Genomic DNA, 18229 nt, shown 5'->3' with positions numbered 1-18229 from the left:
CAGGCCTGCCGCTTACCCATGATCCAGTGTCTGCGATTTTCCAATCTTCTTATTTCTCCTTTCCCGTATACAGGACTAACACACTTACCTCACTTGACGGGTCCTCATCTTGCAAAATTGCAAGTGATTTTTATCCCGTATTTTTAAACTGTAGTTCCCCTTGAGAGACTTTCAAAATTTAGATGACTTATTATGATCACAAAATACTGTTTGTTTTCAGCAATGCAGTATTTTCTGAATGACCAAGCCAATTAGGAATAAACCCTCATACTAAGCTTTAAATGCCTTAGCTACGTACTTAAAGGAGAGAAGAAAAGTGCCACTGATCTCAAGAATGCCATAATTTATTTTTTGGTTTCCACAACTACATACTTTTGCTTACTGAGAATTGCATTAACTATAAATAATTTGCTCTTTAAGAAATGGTTGTTCAAGTAATTTTGACAAATGAAAAGTATCTTTGGATGATGTAAGCACATTAATATTATAAAGTAGTCTGGCAAGGTTCAAGACCTGAAGATGCCATTGTCACTTCTACAACGAAACTGGGCTTGGATACTATAAAACTTGTATCAAAAAGGCAACACTGCATTCATCTTTGAGGGGAAAATATAAAGAATCTCAAGCAAAAGCAACTCAAAAGGGAAATTACTACATCTGAAAGGTAAAACTTATTTTCAGCAGGGGGATGAAACCTTATATCTACCCGGAGAACAAACATCGACAAGAGACAGCAGTATAAGCTTTCTTCCCCTGCTTTGACATTGTGCTTTTACAACCTTGACCTCAAGAAGCTATCCTATGGAGGGTATCGTAGATCAGTCCTCGGAGCTGTCTGTTCATCGGCTCGCTGGCAGAGCCTACCAAAAACATGTCAGATAGGTTTCCATCACACCTGACCCGGAGTGAGCTTGTTTTGATCTAGTGACCCAGAGGTGTGAAGCATCCCTTGAGCTGTTCTGTCTCCTGATGACTGTTACTCTTAATGCAAACCTTCTTGGAAGGTTAATTTCATATATAGAGCAAATACATAGACGAAATAGGCTGCATCCGCTGCACAGCATGCCACACCTGGTGAAGCTGGAGCTGCGGCAGCTCCACACATGCCTCGGGGAAGAAGAGACTGGCATGAGAGTACCCCACCTACTTAACTGAGAGGCCTTTGTGGCTGCAACTGTCCTTGCATAGCGTTCACCAGCACAATAAAACACCAGGGGAACAGAAGCCCACTGCTTTGTGTTTGAAAGTATCCAGACACCGCTTGGAGATCATGACCTCCGTTAACCCTAGAGAAACTTCACTAAGATCTTCCTTGTAAGGTCTGGCCCTGACACCTCCCAGAAGGACTGGAGGGCTATACTCCAGCACAAGGACACGGGCTTTCTCTTGGCGTTAAATATCAAGGTTGTGAACACACTGCCTCAAGAACGTCAAGGACCTGAAGGCATCAGTGAGCCTTAATGGCCCTGACCAGCCTTGCCTGGGGCCTCTATCCCTCACCCCCACCCCCGGGCACCGACTGAAGCTCAGCCATGGCCCTTTGGTGCCTCCTGCTATGGCTCAGCCACAGCCATGCCTCTGCTTGGACAAGGATGTGTTGAGCCAGACCCTGACCTGGGGGCTTCTGGCCTCTGCCCATCACCATGGCATCTGTTTGTCAGCCGCTGGCTTGGTCCTGACCCTGAGCAGCAGGCTGGCTTCCTGGCTTCACCTTGGACCTGCCTCATCACCACCATACTGCCTCACGATCTGGGCTGTGGCTGTGGCTGGTGAGGCCCCTGTCCTGGCCGCCAGCTCCCCGTCCGCCAGGGAGCAGTGGCCCTTGCTCATCCCTGATGGAGAGGGTACAGCTGGCTCAGGCCGGTGGTCTTTGAGAGGTGACATTTTCTAATGCATTGCACAATCTTGTGCAGACTTTCACCTTTTTTGGCCTTACATATATGTATATATATATGGTCAGAGAGGTATTTCACAATAACGTAGCTGCAAGATGTCTTCAACCCATGCATTGGGTTCTAGCAAAAACGTGGGATCCCCAAATGCTCAGGGCTGTAGCTGAGGCATAGACAACATGGTTTCCATTCCTAGCTCCTCCACAAACTTTCTCTGTCACCGTAAGCATGCAGTTCCTCCAGCCATAACTACACATGGGTATTGGTACAGTAGCCGTTGGTCAAGCTGCAAAGAAAATCAAAACCCTGGCACTGTGCCCCTCTTGGCTCTGTTCATAATTTTGCTCCAGGGTGTCTAAGCCATTTAAATTGTCGCTGTTGTAGGTGGTGCCACAGTCCTTTCAGGAGGGACATGGGGTTGACTTGTCTGCACCGTTGTGAGAGACTGAAAGAGTTAAGTCTCAAACATTGTGGAGAGATGAGGCGCGATTTGCATGGCGACGGCAAGTCGGCTAGCATGGGATGGGGAGAGCTCTTCGGAGGAGAGACTAAAAGAGGTATTGTCTTGTGAGACACTAAAAGAGGTACTGCCTCAAACACTGTATCGAGATACGGTGCAGCAAGTCGGCCAGCACGGGATGAGAAGAGCGCGTTGGAGGATGCATAGTTACCATCTATAGCCAGAGGTCACACAGAGTTTTATCTAAGGAATGGGCCTGCAACCACCCGAAACTTGGAATGAAACTCCTCGCAACGACCACCCCCTCCCCCAGCGCCTGCGAACCTTTGAGGACCAGAACAACATAGGTCCTCCAGGGTGTGACCTGAGGCAGGGATTAGAGTATAAAGAGACACCTTCCCCAGGGAACAGCGCACCCATCACCGGAGGATTGCCATGTCTGTCACCGTCATCGCGGGATCCAAGGGTGGTGATACCTTTCCTTTTCTTTATCCTCCTTTCTTCTCTTTTCCTTTTCTCACTTCTCTTTTCCTCTACTCTTCCACTATATCTATATATCTGGGCATACAAGTTTTGGATTAATTGTGACGGGTTGCCTGGAAAATAGCTCCATTGCCAAATTGCCTCTGTTCGTTCGCTGAGCTTGCTAGTTCGTTAAGTTTGTAGTTTGCTAGTTAATAAAGTTGCTAGTCTGACTGTTCCTCTGAATCATTGTCGTGACTCTACCGGCCTGCGGCTCTGCTGAGCAGAGATCGGCCTTTGTCGGTGCACAAATCCCCGGGCAATCAAAAAGATTCACCCATCTCACAACCCACCGAGTGGGACGAGACAACTGTATTGGTTAGTAATCAGATACACAGTACTAGCTGTGTGAGTCGCATTGTTTTTCAGCCATCCACCATAGTAAAGATATGGTTAGACCTGCTTAGCATGGGGCCCAAGCTTTTTGCTTCCTGCCATGCCCAAGTCCACACCTAAATGGAAAGACCATGCAAACAGGGAGCAATGCGGGGGGAGGGGGGGTGGAACTCCATGCCAGACTACAGTACGTATTTTTTTCTATTTGTTCTACATGATCATAGTGAGCTTGATGTTTTAAATCTTCATTTATTAGAGGTAATTTTAGTGAGAAATTAGCTGTCTATGGTAAGCTTACTTTGCAGCGTGATCATGCTAACATGACAATTTGCATTCCCCTTGATTTGGATGTATTGTGTCCACTAGTGAGAGCATATCTTGGAATCTGTGGCATTTAAAACTGGTCATGAAACATTATTCTGCTGTAAGGATGTAATTAGGGTTGCTAAAATGTTCACTTCTACCAAAGTTTTCAAATAGACGGGAAAAAATCTATTTCAGTGATGCTCATGAAAGTCAGTAAGAACATGTCCTCATCTTGTCCATCAAAATTTCCTTATTTCCAGATCAATCCACGAGCTGAATCAGCTGAGCGTACTCACAGGAGCACTTGGCTCCAGCTCAAGGAGAGCAACATGGTAGTGGAAGGAGGCTGGAAGGGAAGGCAGTTCAGCAATACCCGGCCGTAAGCCAGACTGTAGATCTTGTGAAACGGTGCTGTTGGGTTCTGGATTTACTTCAGTGCTCTTCAGATGTAGCCCTTCCTTGCTCTGTGCTTCATTTCCTCATCTGTAAGAAGAGGTACAAGCACCTTCCCTCTTTAAAGGATAACCCAGGGAGCGTTAGCTGCTTGAATACAATGAGGATGGAGGTTAAATGTCCGTGTTAAGAAGAGGAGATCCCGGAGCTTTTACGTGCATGTGAAGTTAGAGCTGCTTCAGCCTAGTACAAGGAATTCAGACAAATGGACTGGGGAGGAAAATGGGAAAAGCTCCCAAAAACATGCTTAAAACTTTCCCCCCTTTCACACGTGTTTGCAGCATGACATGGCCTTGCCCCAGAGCAGCAGGCCTCTGTCATGTTTACATAACAGCTTTCTCAACTCATTTTCAGAAGGAACTGCGTATTTTTCTCAGTGGTAGTATATTAGGAATGCAAAGAATTATGGTGATTCTTGCTCTCAAAATACTGACTTAAAGCCACAGGAGGGAAAACAAACCACGGAGTTTTTTTTGACCTGAGACACTTCAAATCAGTGCCTTTCACTTTTGCAGTTTGTCCATTACTCACATTTTAAAGCTTCCTATTTACTCTGCACTGAAAGTGTTAGCATTTATGAATCACTTGAATCACAAGAAATAGACACATATGTTTTTATAGGCCGTAAAGACAGAAAATGGTTTGAGATATTAAGAAACCAACCAAACAAAAAAAAAACACAAAAAAACCCCAAACTGAAAGGTAGCTTGTCATGTGGACAATACAGCATGGAATTTAGCACACACACAAACAATGGACTTGGCATATTTAGCTCCAAGTGATAGTGTAATGGGCAACACTACACTATCTGACTTCAGTCAGTAATATTTAATACAAGAATTGATCAGCAGATCAGTGAGTTCTGAGGCTGAAAAGAGAGGTGGTTCAGCAATAACCTTTGCACTATGACTTGTCCTTCTTTCCGTGCTCTCTGTACTCTGATAACCAGGGAGTTGTACTTGTTCCCAGTAACCACACACCTTAGAAAGTAATTACTGCCCTGGAAGAACCATACATTTCCAGACATAAAGCAGCTAATATTCAGGTCCTCTTTGTATTATGCAAACAAGAGTAATGTAAAATGAAAGCATTCTGGCGTGCCGCTTGAGGACCCATTCCGTAGCAAGGTCACCTATGTCTTATACAGCCTCTTCCATCTGCAGAAAGCAGTTTATAAAGTAAGTGAGCATCATTAGAACCATTTCACTACCAAGGAAATGGAAATCAAGAGAAGTCAATTCACAAGCTAATGGGGGAAATCCCTTAGAATTTACGTTTCTGTCTGGTGCTTTAGCCCCGAGGCCTTGCTGCTTTATTGCTATCAATGTATCATTGAGTTACAGCTGTACATCTTTCATCTAGTCTGTAACTGTACTAACAGCACTTACATAGCTTGTCTTCTTTCCAAAGAACAAGCTGTCAGTAATATGAAAAGACCTCACAAACCCACCTCACACAAACTTGGCTCATCATGAGACTTGTGTACATCTTTAAGCGGATGGATTGAATAAATGGTGATCAGTGCATTTTTCTCAGGCTGGCAGCCTGTCACAAGTGGCGTTCTGCCAGGGGTCGATACTGGGCCCCACACTGTTCAACATCTTCATAAATTAACTGGATGATGGGATTGAAAGCACCCTCACAAAGTCTGCTGAGATGCCAAACTGGCTGGTGAGGCAGACATGTCAGAAGGGAGAGCCATCTTACAGAGAGACCTGGACAGGCTGGAAGAGTGGGCAGGCAAGAACAGCATGAAGTTTAACAAAGAAAGCCAAGTGCAAGGTCCTGCACCAGGGATGACATAACCAAAGAGCCCAGTACAGGCTAGGATCTGTGTGTCTGGGGAGCAGCCTTGCTGAAAGGGAGCTGGGGGTCCTGGTGGAGAACAAGCTGAACATGAGTCAGCAGTCAGCTGCACTGCTGCAGCCACAACGGCAAATCGGATCCTGGGCTGCATCTGCAGGGGCATTACTAGAAGAGATAGAGACGTGATCATGCCACTTTACTTAACACTTGTCAGGCCACACCTCAAATACTGTGTCCAGTTCTGGTCCCCACAATTCAAGAAAGACACAGACAGACTGGAGACAGTCCAGAGGAGGGCCATGAAGATGATCAAAGGGCTGGAGAACTTGTCCTATGAGGAAAGACTGAAAGAGTTAGGTCTCTTGTCCCTGGAGAAGAGAAGGCTCGGAGGACCTCATCACAGTATTCCAGTACTTAAGGGGTGGCTACAAAGAGGATGGAGGCTCTTTTTTCACAATGAGTCACATAGAGAAGACAACGGGCAACGTGTACCAGTTGCACTGGGAGAGGTTTCATCTCAACTTAAGAAAGAAATTTTTCACAATGAGAGCAATCAATCACTGGAACAACCTCCCTAGGGATGTGGTAGAGTCCCCATCACTGGATATTTTCAAGATGTGATTGGACAGGGTGCTAGATAATCTCATCTAGGCTCCCTTTCCCATGAAAGGCTGGACCAGATGATCTTTTGAGGTTCCTTCCAACCTGGGCTGTTCTATGATTCTATGAAATATCTGCGGTGTGTTGTCCTAGAGCCCAATACACAGGAGTAATGGAGAGAAGGACAAAGAGAGGGGCAAAAGAATTTAGAACGTGATTGAACAATTCTAATGGACTTGAGGTACATTTTGAATGATGTTGAGAACTGGACAACCTGGGGGAAAAAAAAAGGACAATGTTTTATACACACATGTGGATGCTTGAACAGTTTTGCCATCAGCACAGGGCAAGACCATCTGTATCAAGTGGGCATCCCAGAAGGGGTTTTCTCACCAATTTTCATGTTGCCACCATCCCCGTTAAATCTGTAACCTCTTCAGGCTACGTTGTAATTTCTCAATAACCTTATTTTTATATTAATGGTCCCTGTCTAGAAAGTAGACAGCATTGAACAATGACCAATCTACAGTTTTCAAGGTGGGTTTCCTTTCAGTAACATAACATATATTTTGATATATTTACGTAGGTGTTTCAAGAACTTATGGAGCAGATTGAGTGTAAAACAGAAAAGGGTTAGATACAATGAAGAAAAGCATTTGAGGTCTTTCTTTTTCATAAACGAGAAAAGAAGAAAATTAGTCAGAGAAAGTACCTAGTTCAATACAGATTTATATACTGCGCAATTGCCTTGATGTCAACCAAGATTTACAGGGTATTACTAAGTTCAATGTGTGTATTTTCCAAGGACTGTAGAAATTAATGTTAAAATAACAAAATGACACAAGGAGATACAGGCTCAGATTTAATGGCTAAATCAAATATACATACAGAGGCTTCTGGCAAAGCCATATCCAGTAGAATTTTAATAGTGCTCAACTCTTTGTGATAGTATTGATTAGAAATAACTCAGACTTTAAATAGAAAGAACATTTGTTGAAAAATTGGGAGAATTAAGGAAGTAGTTAACAGTTGCTGATATTCAGTCAATTTGGGGGCAGAGGGGCAAACTACAAAACAGTATTTTCCCACATTTTCCTGCAAAAGTGTTGAAAGGAAACATCTTCTGTCTTCACTTTGAAATAGTATTGCCAGCTCGCAACTTACGTATCTTTAAGGAGAGAAGGAAGATGGTGAAAGACTTAAATATAAGACTGTTATAAGAGGTTTGCCTCATGCTGAGTCAATCCAAAATTATTTTCCTGTATCCCCTTTCTTTGCAATCAGCAGAAAGGAAAAATTTTTGTTTGTTTTCTTTTGACATTTTCTGGTTTAGAAAATATTTTCTGGTTTATATGTTGTTGTTTTTTACTTCTCCATTCACACAGTTCCCAATACAAGATGTTATGGCCTAGCACTGAAGTTGCAAGAAAAAAACAGTGTGTAAAAAAAACAACAAAACTAACTTCCTTGAACTTTTTTCTTGTTTTGGTTCTTGTGATGGAGGAGCATAAATCAGAAGTTTATCTGCTCGAGAGAGCAGGACAGTTAAGTACAGTTAAGACAATTAAGTGATTATGAGAGAGTTGAAGCACAGGGAATTTCTCAGACCCTGCTGGAAACTTTAGGGTTTGCACATATAGAACTTGAGCCAAGGAAAATCAAATGTTTCATCATTTTCTCCATAAAATGCAATATGCTATTTATAAAATAACTAGACGTGTATTAGCGTACTAATAATGCTAAGTGCACTGCTATATTGGTGCAAGTATTATATTACAGGTGCATTGTCAGTTTGCCAGTACTTACTGGGATGTACCAGCTGTTTAAGAGTGCACAACACCCAGCCGGGGCACAAGGAATGGCGCCAAACAGCCGGCGTTGCTGGAAGATTCCATGGTTGGATTCTCTCTTATCTTCCAAAGTCTCAGCATTGTTTTGGCAGAGAGGGGGTGCTCATAATATTTTATTTATGTGAATTCTCTTTCATGTACCAAGAACAGAGCTTAGATTGTTATCTTGTCTTTTATTGAAGGAATAGGCTGTCCCTCTTTATTTCTTTTCTCCTTTATTATAAGAGAATATGTTGAATATTTGATGTCTTTCCATATATCGAATGCTGTTGAAAATTCAATCTGCAGTTCAGAAATTCGGTAGCAGTAAACATAAATTGTTTATTTTGCACTTAGAGAACAAGGCTAAAAAGTAGATTATCAAAGGGGAAGGATTAAAATCCTGGGATATCCCTACCACCACCACCTCTTTTTTTCCATTGTGTTCTACCAGTGAGGCCAAACCAATGAATGGTTTGTCATTGAAGGCACTGGCTTAATTTTTTTCCACTAATTAACTTGCTCTTACAGATCGTGGCTTCCCACACAGGAAGATGTGAAGGGCTTGAAAAAAATTAACTCTGTGGGACAGCAGGACAGTGCAGGGGTAGATGTGGGGGTAGATGGGGTGCCATAGCAGCTTTATCAAGGCTACAGTTGCAATCTGATTATCTTACCCATCCACTGGGAGAGCTGATGAGGACAAATCAGTGTGTCTCTAAATTTTTCTTTGTTTAGGCTGCTCTAATTATGTCTAATTTGGCTTGCCATTTCAGGCAAATTTCATTTTCAAATTAGGGCAACATTAATATGCTTGTCATACAATTGGTTTCATTTACATAGTTCTCCATGTGTGCATGTGTTGAGAGGGAGAAAAATTTATTTAGAAAAATCCAGCTGAAACTGTTTTTCCCCATCCACCTTTTTCTCTCAGGCTGTAAACTTTTGTGATTCTCAGCTGTCTCTTCTGTTACAAAGGCAATCAAATTACATCCCCATCTTCCCAACAGCAATTAAGAGAGGTTAAATAAAATCTACAGAACTCCATTTAGGGCTCTTTCTGGAGAATGATCAAAATATAAAGGTCTTCATGTCACTGTCTGGCATCTGTGTGTCCATGAAGAGGAAAAAGCATCAGGGGAATGGAAAATGGCTGTGAAAGAACTTAAGGTCTAATTTTGAATTTATAAGGTATATACATCCTCTGGGATGCTAGTCCTCCTTATGACATGTATGTGTGGGGAGAGTCTCATGAAATGTCTTTCAGACTCCTTAGAACTGGAAAATACTACAGCCTTTGTTGACTGCTTCAGGAAGGGGCTTGGTAAGACTCATTTGTTGCAAGTAGTCCTTGCATGTCATTTAATCTTAACTATAGCAAGTGCAGGTCTGCTCATCTTGTTAAATCCTGAAAATATACAGGGAAGTTTTCTACCTCAGGATGATGTGTTTCCGTAGTGAGTAAGATGGAGGCATCTGTGTAATTTCTTTTTTTAAATCTGAGACAAAATAAGATGTTCTAATTGACTCTTAGTTGTTTAAAACCAAACAAATTGACTTTTTAAAATATTTTGCTCACACCAAGGTTTAGTGGTTTGAACACCAATTACTTGCATTCTCCCAGATTAAGACAGACCTAAGCAACATCCCAAATGAACCACCCTGCCTGTCTGTAAGTTGCAGTTGTCAGCAAAAGCTAAGTGGTTTATCAACATATTAGTATACAGGAATGAGCAACTAGGTGTCCCTAATTATGCTAGGCAGGCAGCTGTGACCAGCACAGATAACAGTGTAACAACATTGATAACAAAGCCATTACTTTCAGTTATTTAAAGCTAATGCTATGCGCAATTATTGCAACAAACCTCTACTGCACATTCTCCTTTTTGGTTTTCTCAGGTTAGAGAGGAAACAATGTAATGAAAGAGACTTTAAGAAAAAGTAGGGCTAGGTGTATCATAAGCATTTGTAAAATAATTCTTATTTCCTCTTAGTTCCTGAAAATTCAGTATATATTGAATAACGTACTGATTGCATTTGTTCTGCAAGAAGCTCTAAAAGGTTCTGTTTGAAATTTTACTTTAGTTTTTTTTGAGGAAAAAGGCATTGCCATGGAAGCATGTAAACAAAATCACACTTTTCCCAACTTGTAGGGTCATTTACACCTACTCATAGTGTACACACTCATATTAAACTCAGGCAGAATGCAATGGGCTTGCGGTAAATTTGCAACCAAAAAAAAAAAAAATTGTGCCTATGTCATCTTACAGCAAAACAGTGGCAAACTTAAATAATGATGTCGTGGTTTAGCCCCAGCCAGCAACTAAGCACCACGCAGCCGCTCGCTCACTCCCCCACCGGTGGGATAGGGGAGAGAATCGGAAGAGCAAAAGTAAGAAAACTCGAGGGTTGAGATAAAGACAGTTTAATAGGGAAAGCAAAAGCCGCGCACGCAAGCAAAGCAAAGCAAGGAATTCATTCACTACTTCCCATGGGCAGGCAGGTGTTCAGCCATCTCCAGGAAAGCAGGGCTCCATCACGCGTAATGGTTACTTGGGAAGACAAACGCCATCACTCCAAATGTCCCCCCTTCCTTCTTCTTCCCCAGCTTTATATACTGAGCATGATGTCATGTGGTATGGAATAGCCCTTTGGTCAGTCTGGATCAACTGTCCTGGCTGTGTCCCCTCCCAGCTTCTTGTGCACCTGGCAGAGCATGGGAAGCTGAAAAGTCCTTGACTAGTGCAGCAACAACTAAAACATCTCTGTATTATCAACACTGTTTTCAGCACAAATCCAAAACATAGCCCCATACCAGCCACTCTAAAGAAAATTAACTCAATCTCAGATGAAACCAGGACATGAGTTAAAGTTTGCTTTGGCTGGTGATAGATCTAATTAGAAAATATAGACATTAAATGAGACTGCCTACCTATCCTTCCATGGCTAACAGTAATATGGGGTTTTATTACTGCTTTTATTTAATTCTATTTCTTTTCACTAAAATGCTTTGTTGCTTAGTAACTATGGGAGGTCTTCAGAGAGTGGAGGAACTTTTGACTTGTCATGGAGAGACCTGTTTTTCCCAGGGAAGGAGGATCCCATGGGAGCCCCCTCCTTCCTCCATGGCAGGAGCAGCACTAAAGAAGGGCAAGAGGTAATTAAATTTATCCCTCTGTGGAGTATTGTTCTGATGAACTACTCAAGAAGAACCATAAAATTGAAGACTGTGACCCTTAAAGACAATTTTGATTTAGAGCCCAGAAGAAATCTGGTGGGTTAAAAGCTGGTGCTGGAGTAGGAAAGCCAAGATGACATTCACACAGTACATATCGGCTGTGGGCTTGGAAACATTACTGTCTTATAAAAATTAGAAATTAGCCATGCCCATTAAACTTCTATATCTACCAATTCATGAACATTGAGATTTATGAATCTCTAATAACCTAAAGAAATGCCCCATTTCCAAATCGCAGCTTTCACCACCATCATTGAAAGCTTGGATCTGAAGCCATGTTTTCCAAACAATTATTAATGAACAGGAGCATATCATAGGTATAGTAATCCATAAATGTGTAGATAAATTATGTCAGATAAGAGTAACTTCAATCATGATTTTGAGTAAATTGAATGTAATCAGAATGGATACAGTCCCTAAGGGTATATATATTTCTTCCAAGTACATATATGTGTAAAAACAAAATTATTTTTTCCATTATTTCCAATGAGATTTTCAGCATGACCTAAGGGAATCAGCAGTATCTCATGAAGGCTTTCTAGGAGATTAGTATCTAATAAAGACCATCTGGGAACTACTAGCTAAAAAAACATCAATAGAAAATGTATTTTCATTTTTAAAAGTAACTTACTGTCCAAAATTTTTTATTTCACTAAATAGCAAAGTATTTTCATTTGTCAGTTTGACCTGAACTGAAACATTTTGTTGGGAGGTTTATTTGTTTTGGATTTTTATTTTGCCTGCACCTGAAACATTTCTTTTCAACGTTTTTCATACTACATCTCTCTTTTAAAGTACCACAGACACTTATCGGGGTTGTAATATGTGTCCCTTTCCTTTTCAAGTGCTAAGGACTTTGTTCAGTTTACTCCACTTCTGAAGTACCTCAAGTGTCTCCTGGCAGACATATGTAACACACTATTGGAGTCACCTGCTAACTGTGTGTCATGGGAGAGGTAAGTTAATTAGGGAGCTCAGCTTATTGGAAGGAATGAAGAAATAAAGTACTTGTACTCTAATTGCCATGTTCCTGCATGACATTTTAGAGAGACACAATTTAAGGTGAATATACTCCAAAATAAAAAAGTACAGACCTCAAACAGGTGACATGATTTTCCATTTTGCTTCATATAAAGTAGTTATTTGATTTTTCAGTTATCAGAATGCCAAAATTTCTGTCCTGTGGAAAAGCATTATGTGTGCTTTTTTGCTCAGGTCCTTGAAAATCAGAACCAACAGCCCTTGCATTGTACACCTTCCCCCATCCCCTTACTTTCATTTTTCTTTAGAACATACCAGAGTTGGCTTTCTTAAGGTCTGGGGTCTGTCCACATTCCCTTTGTGGACACTCCCAGGGATAGGCACTCCCTGGAATGATGGTGCATTTTGATGTGCGTAGGATATTTTGGATGTTTTGTTCACTTGCTGTAGGAATCCAGTAACCACGGGCTGCATGTATTTTCATGTCACCTAGACAGGCTCTGATTCACATCAGAATCTCATGTGCATGTTCCACATTAGGACCTGTACAATCACCGTAATGTATATGACCCTTAAGGAGAGTTTGCATCTCACCTCCCCCCAACACCCAAAAGAAAAATAAATAAATCAGATCATAAATTATTTGGAAATGTGGGACTTAAAAAACAATGAGAAAAAACCCCTATGTTTTAAGGGACTTACCTGGAACTTCAGACAGCTAGACAGAAGTCAGCTCTTGTATGACCAAAAGCACGTTTGCGCTGCTAATAATGCTGAGACCCTGATTTAGACATTAGCTTTTAGGTCTACGTGTTGCTTACCTGGTGAGGACAGGAAGCAAAAGACCAATGACTGTTCAATATTTTGCCTATGCTGATAACCTGTGTCTCTTGTCTTGTAGTGTTTATGATACTATGCTGATGATGAAGGGAGTTAAAGAAACGCGGGGGGGGTGTGTAGCTATCACAACAATTTTTGCAAAGGTTTTTCTGAAGTGTACTGACTTAACATCTAAACATCTATGTGGGTGGTAAGATAGCTGTGAAAACAGCCTCCCCTCTGTGACTGTAATTATTCAGTGCTTTGCAGATTTGCATTTCTTGTCCTTTCAGTAGCACTGCTTGATGAGAAAGGTTGGCTGTTCAGCTGAAACATGCCTTAGTGAGAGTTGTCTGTGATATGTTTAGAAAATGACTATGAGGACATTAAAAACCAAAATCTAAAATATTGTCATCCAAGTGTTAGCACAGGTGAATCTGCATTTCATTATTACAACACTGCATATTAGAATAACAGGGGGTGAGAGGGTAAGGGAAGAGAATATGCAAAAATGAAAATAACAGATCTTTTATAATAGCTGGCTGTTGCAGAGGCATCATATCCTTGAGACATATGCTTAAGTTCAAGCCCAGGAGTATGTCCAGAGAAAAAAAAAAGCATTCCTTTTTTATGCTTCAATACCCAGATGAATCAAAGCCTACAATCACTGGAGACACAGACTTGGCACCAGATCAAAAGAAAAAGGAATTCAAAGGCTTACATTCCTCCATATAATATTCCCATGAATATTACAGATTTGGGGCAGAATGGGGCATGTCTGGAAGGGCTTTGGTCTTGTTGGTATGGAATAGTTTAGTGTTAAGTCCTAAACCCAATCTGGACAAAAACCAAGCCCTTCCCCAGCCTATCTTGTTAGAGGAGGGAGGGGTTGTATTTGACCCAGTCAGCATCATTAGAGCAAATGAACCTGCAAACCCTGGTCCCATACATTAGTCCAGTTACAGGTCTCTCCAGGCTGAGACAGGCATTGCCAGAAGGAATCAGCTATTTCTTCCAAAATTAAGGGAAAGTATTTAACCCTCCATTTGAAGCTGTTCAGTTGTGCAGTACTTTCTTCTCTGAATATACTTACCCCCAAAATGAAAATATACACTCCTGCACAGTTATATCAGTCAAAGTCATTGTTAGCACTGGTGCTAAGTGGGGCATGCAGGATTAATTAACACTTCATGGCAGCTCTGAAATCCCTTAAGACTGCTGCTAGCATAGAACTGATGGGAAAAAAAATTACCTAAGTAATTCCACTCAACAAACTATTGAAAACAAAAAATTTGTCACATTTCTACTCACCTTTCTCTTGTAGTAGAGCATTCATATTTAATATACATCCTTCCTTTAACCTACACAACCAAATTGGCAGTGCATTATTAACTTTCAGTGTTTGTTTTTTTACAGCAGACAATACACTTAGATCCAAATAGCAGTAGATCAGCTAAGATGAGATATGATTTTGTTACAAGATGGAGGAAGCCTGACTTGGTTTCTCAAGTTTGTAAATCACTCAAACACAAGCTGAAGTGCATTGATTAAGTCTATACCATTGGGGTTCTGACTGAGGATGTGCTTAACTGCTTTGAATTAAGGCCTTAACTGATGAATAAATATCTAATAAAGTGTGAGAGGTGAACAGGGCCTTCTCTATTATGATTGTGAGGTTTGACTTTCCATAATAATTTTACATTATCTGACCTGTCCAAAAATAGCCTAATTGTAGTGATATTTTTAGGAGAAGAAACAAGCCTGATGGGTGTTTTGGAGGCTGCTGACAGCTTGATTTGACAGCAGTGAATGATAATAAACTCTTTCACAGGTATTTGACTGGCTCCATTTGTATCTGGATGATCACTGAAAGCTTCTGGGAATCCTCCTCATAGTACCAAAGTAGTATGTGCTAGGACACTAAGAAGCTTTTATAGTAATTTTTATTACTGTTTACATTAAAATAAATAAATAGGAATAAGATGTATTGGGAGTGTGGGTAGCCTAAAGAATTTCATTTGATATGACCCTTTAGTCTCTTTACTTTTGGCTCCATCTCTTGTGTTAGCAGCAGGTAACATGAGTCAGCTCAGAAAATTAAGGCATCCAGACAGATATTAATTGGTTTAGCAAATGCAATAGCAATGCATAATAATAATAATAATAATAATACAACAAAACAGGAATAATTTTCCCACTTTTGTCACTAACTACCTCGAAAGAGATTTGTCTAATTAAATACTTCATCCAAAATATTTGGTTAGTAGCAAGAGTTACAAAACAGAGTGACAGAGTCAGTTTGTTAATTCCAAACTGCTTCAGCTGAAACATACCTCACGTTTGAACTTCTAAGGATGCCAGGAGGTGGTCCTAATGGATTGATGCTTAAATTATATGAGAACTGAGAAACCTGAACTTCCTAGGGAGTGAAGCAGACTGCCATAAACTTCAGATCTGTAAGGAGCCAGGCTTGAAGGTAAGATATACTTCCTAGGGATCTCAGTTCTCAGCAGCTGTGGTACTGAGAAGAGCATCAGTTCCACTAGGCAGCAGCAGCATCATCTAGGGAACACAACGAAGAGAAACACAAAGTCTGTACACACATGTAAATCACCTAATGCAACAGTCTACTGGAGGCCAGAGCAGGTCAGTAAGGCTTGATTTTATTTGGTGGCACAATGACCAGTCCACTGGTACCTCTTCCTGCCAGTTGAACCTGGCACCAATGTTCTCTGCCGGTGGAAAGACGCCTTGTGTAAATTGGTGTGCTTCAGCACACATGAAAGCTGTTCAGCCAGGAGTAGGGCTCGCCTGGCTGGGGAAGGAGCAGAGCTGAGATTTGTCAGAGATCTCACCTGTGCCAGGCACCCACCTGGCACCTGCAGGCAGCAGCCATAAGACCTTCATTTCCTTTCACTTCCTAAAGTATTTACTGCAGACAGATGTCCTGGTCCAATACTCTTTTAGATATTCCACATGAGGAGAGTTCAATCTTTTAATACCAGATTTACTTATTTGAAGATATTTGACATTACATGGGATTTTGATTTAGAAGAGCGATATGGCAATACACTGAAATCACAACACAAGCACAATATAGCAATTGCAATATACAGTTGAACCACAATACAAACATGATGCACATTACCAGTCCCTATATGTTCCACTGTCATGATGCTGGGCATCCCCAGTCACTGGGAAGGCACAGGTGGGTGGAAGCCAGCTCAAGCCCATTGCTCTCTTCTAAGTCCATTTTGTTGGTTGTTTGATTTTTGTACTCTGTGTGGGGCTGAGTCACATATACACTCCCCTCATATTGGTCTGGCTGGCTCAGGAAGATTATACTTTCTGTTGCTTATTTTAGGGAAGGCCATTTACATAACCAGTTGACCAACTCAAAAGATGCAGACATTTTTCTACAACAAAAGACCCCCATTGATCTCCTTGGTGTTAAGTTCAGCATCCTTTACAATAGCTGTGGCCACTTCCTACATTCCTTTCTGAGACTCACGAGTGTGCTATCCTTGTCTGTCTTCTCTGAGCCTTCTTCCATTGTAGGGGTTTGTAGACCAGTCACAGCTAAGGACAGCACAATAACAAGTGCAGGTTACCTTCGTGCATCCTTGCCATCACGGTGTAAGGGCCTAGTCAGCAGCAGGACATTTTCGGGTGTTTTGTCCCTGATGGGAGCAGCTGCATGCTCTGCCTCGGACTTCCAGGGAGCAGGGACAACGAGCAGCTCTCGGTCTATGGAGGCTGTTGGGAGGCACCCCTGGACGTGCCGAGGAGCAGCTAATCCAGGGGCAGGGAAATACCCCCAGTTTCTCTCCTCCTGCAGCCCCAGCTCCAGACTGCGGTGCTCGAATTTTGCCACCTCGTGGCAGTTCACGGGCAAAACAGCTCTGGGCGTTCACGAACACGCAGCTGCCCAGAAGGAGCAAAAACAGAATGCACGGGTTTGGTTGTGGTGACTGCAGAATGGCACTCTGAAGGTTTGCAGCTGCACAGAGCAACCCAAACCCTGCAGAGACCATTCTCTGCCCACCTGCAGCTCCGGCATGTTCTCTGCATGCCCGTGGTGGCATCTGAAATGAGGACAGAGAAGCTGACCGTGATGTATTTGTGCGATGCTGTAGCTAACGTGGGATATGCCAAAAAACCCCCCAACAAATGGAATGGCCTGAGCCTCCTGCTGACCTCCCTCCCCAGAGGAGCTGTCGCCGCCGTGCCTGAGAAGGACTTCTCTGCCTTCTCTCCCCAGCCCACGGCCTCCTGCTCCCAGCGTGTGCCCAGCTGCCCCTCTCCAAGGCACCCCATGGTGCTGCCCCTGCCCCTGCCCCTGCTGTGTGGAGGGAGCGGGTAGGACTCAGCACCCGCGTCCCCGCAGAGATCGGAGACTTGCTGCGGTGGGGGTCCTAGGGGAGCGATGTCAGGAGCAAGATCTCACTGGCGATGGCCCCGGTGTCCCCCCAGAGACACCTGCTCAGTGCCCACGTCTCTGCTGTGTAAGTACCACGCGTTTGTGGTGTGGAGCAGGGCAGAGGTGGGATGTCACGCCTGGTGGCAGGGCGAGCCAGGGTGAGGGATGGGGTGGTTTGATCTCGGGGACTGCGGGTCCCACTGGCAAAAGCTTGGGCACTGCCAGTGCTGTGGCTGCTGCTCAGGAGGGCAGGAGAGCAAGGCTCCTGTGTGCTCTCCCCCCAAAAAAGTTGTCAATGGGCAAAAGCTCTTTTGATTGAGAAACTCCAAAGGACACAAAGGCTCAGGAAGCAAAGCCAAGGCTTCTCAGGGGAAGGCTTTTCCCCAGTTCTAAGAGGTTTGTGGATTGGATGAGGTGGAGTAGGTCTGTGCGGGTTGTGGGAGAGGAGACCAAGGCTTCTGCTGTTGCGAGCTGTGTGGAGAAACAACCCCCAGAAAGACCCCTCTAACTTCCAGACTTTCTTCTTTTCAGCTTAGAATTGAAAGTCTCTCTGTGAACAGGGGGCCT

This window comes from Ciconia boyciana, chromosome 4, assembly GCF_034638445.1.
Source record: "Ciconia boyciana chromosome 4, ASM3463844v1, whole genome shotgun sequence".
NCBI classification, from domain to species: Eukaryota; Metazoa; Chordata; class Aves; order Ciconiiformes; family Ciconiidae; genus Ciconia; species Ciconia boyciana.
The sequence above is the reverse complement of the archived record's forward strand: the minus strand, read 5'-3'. Positions refer to the sequence as shown.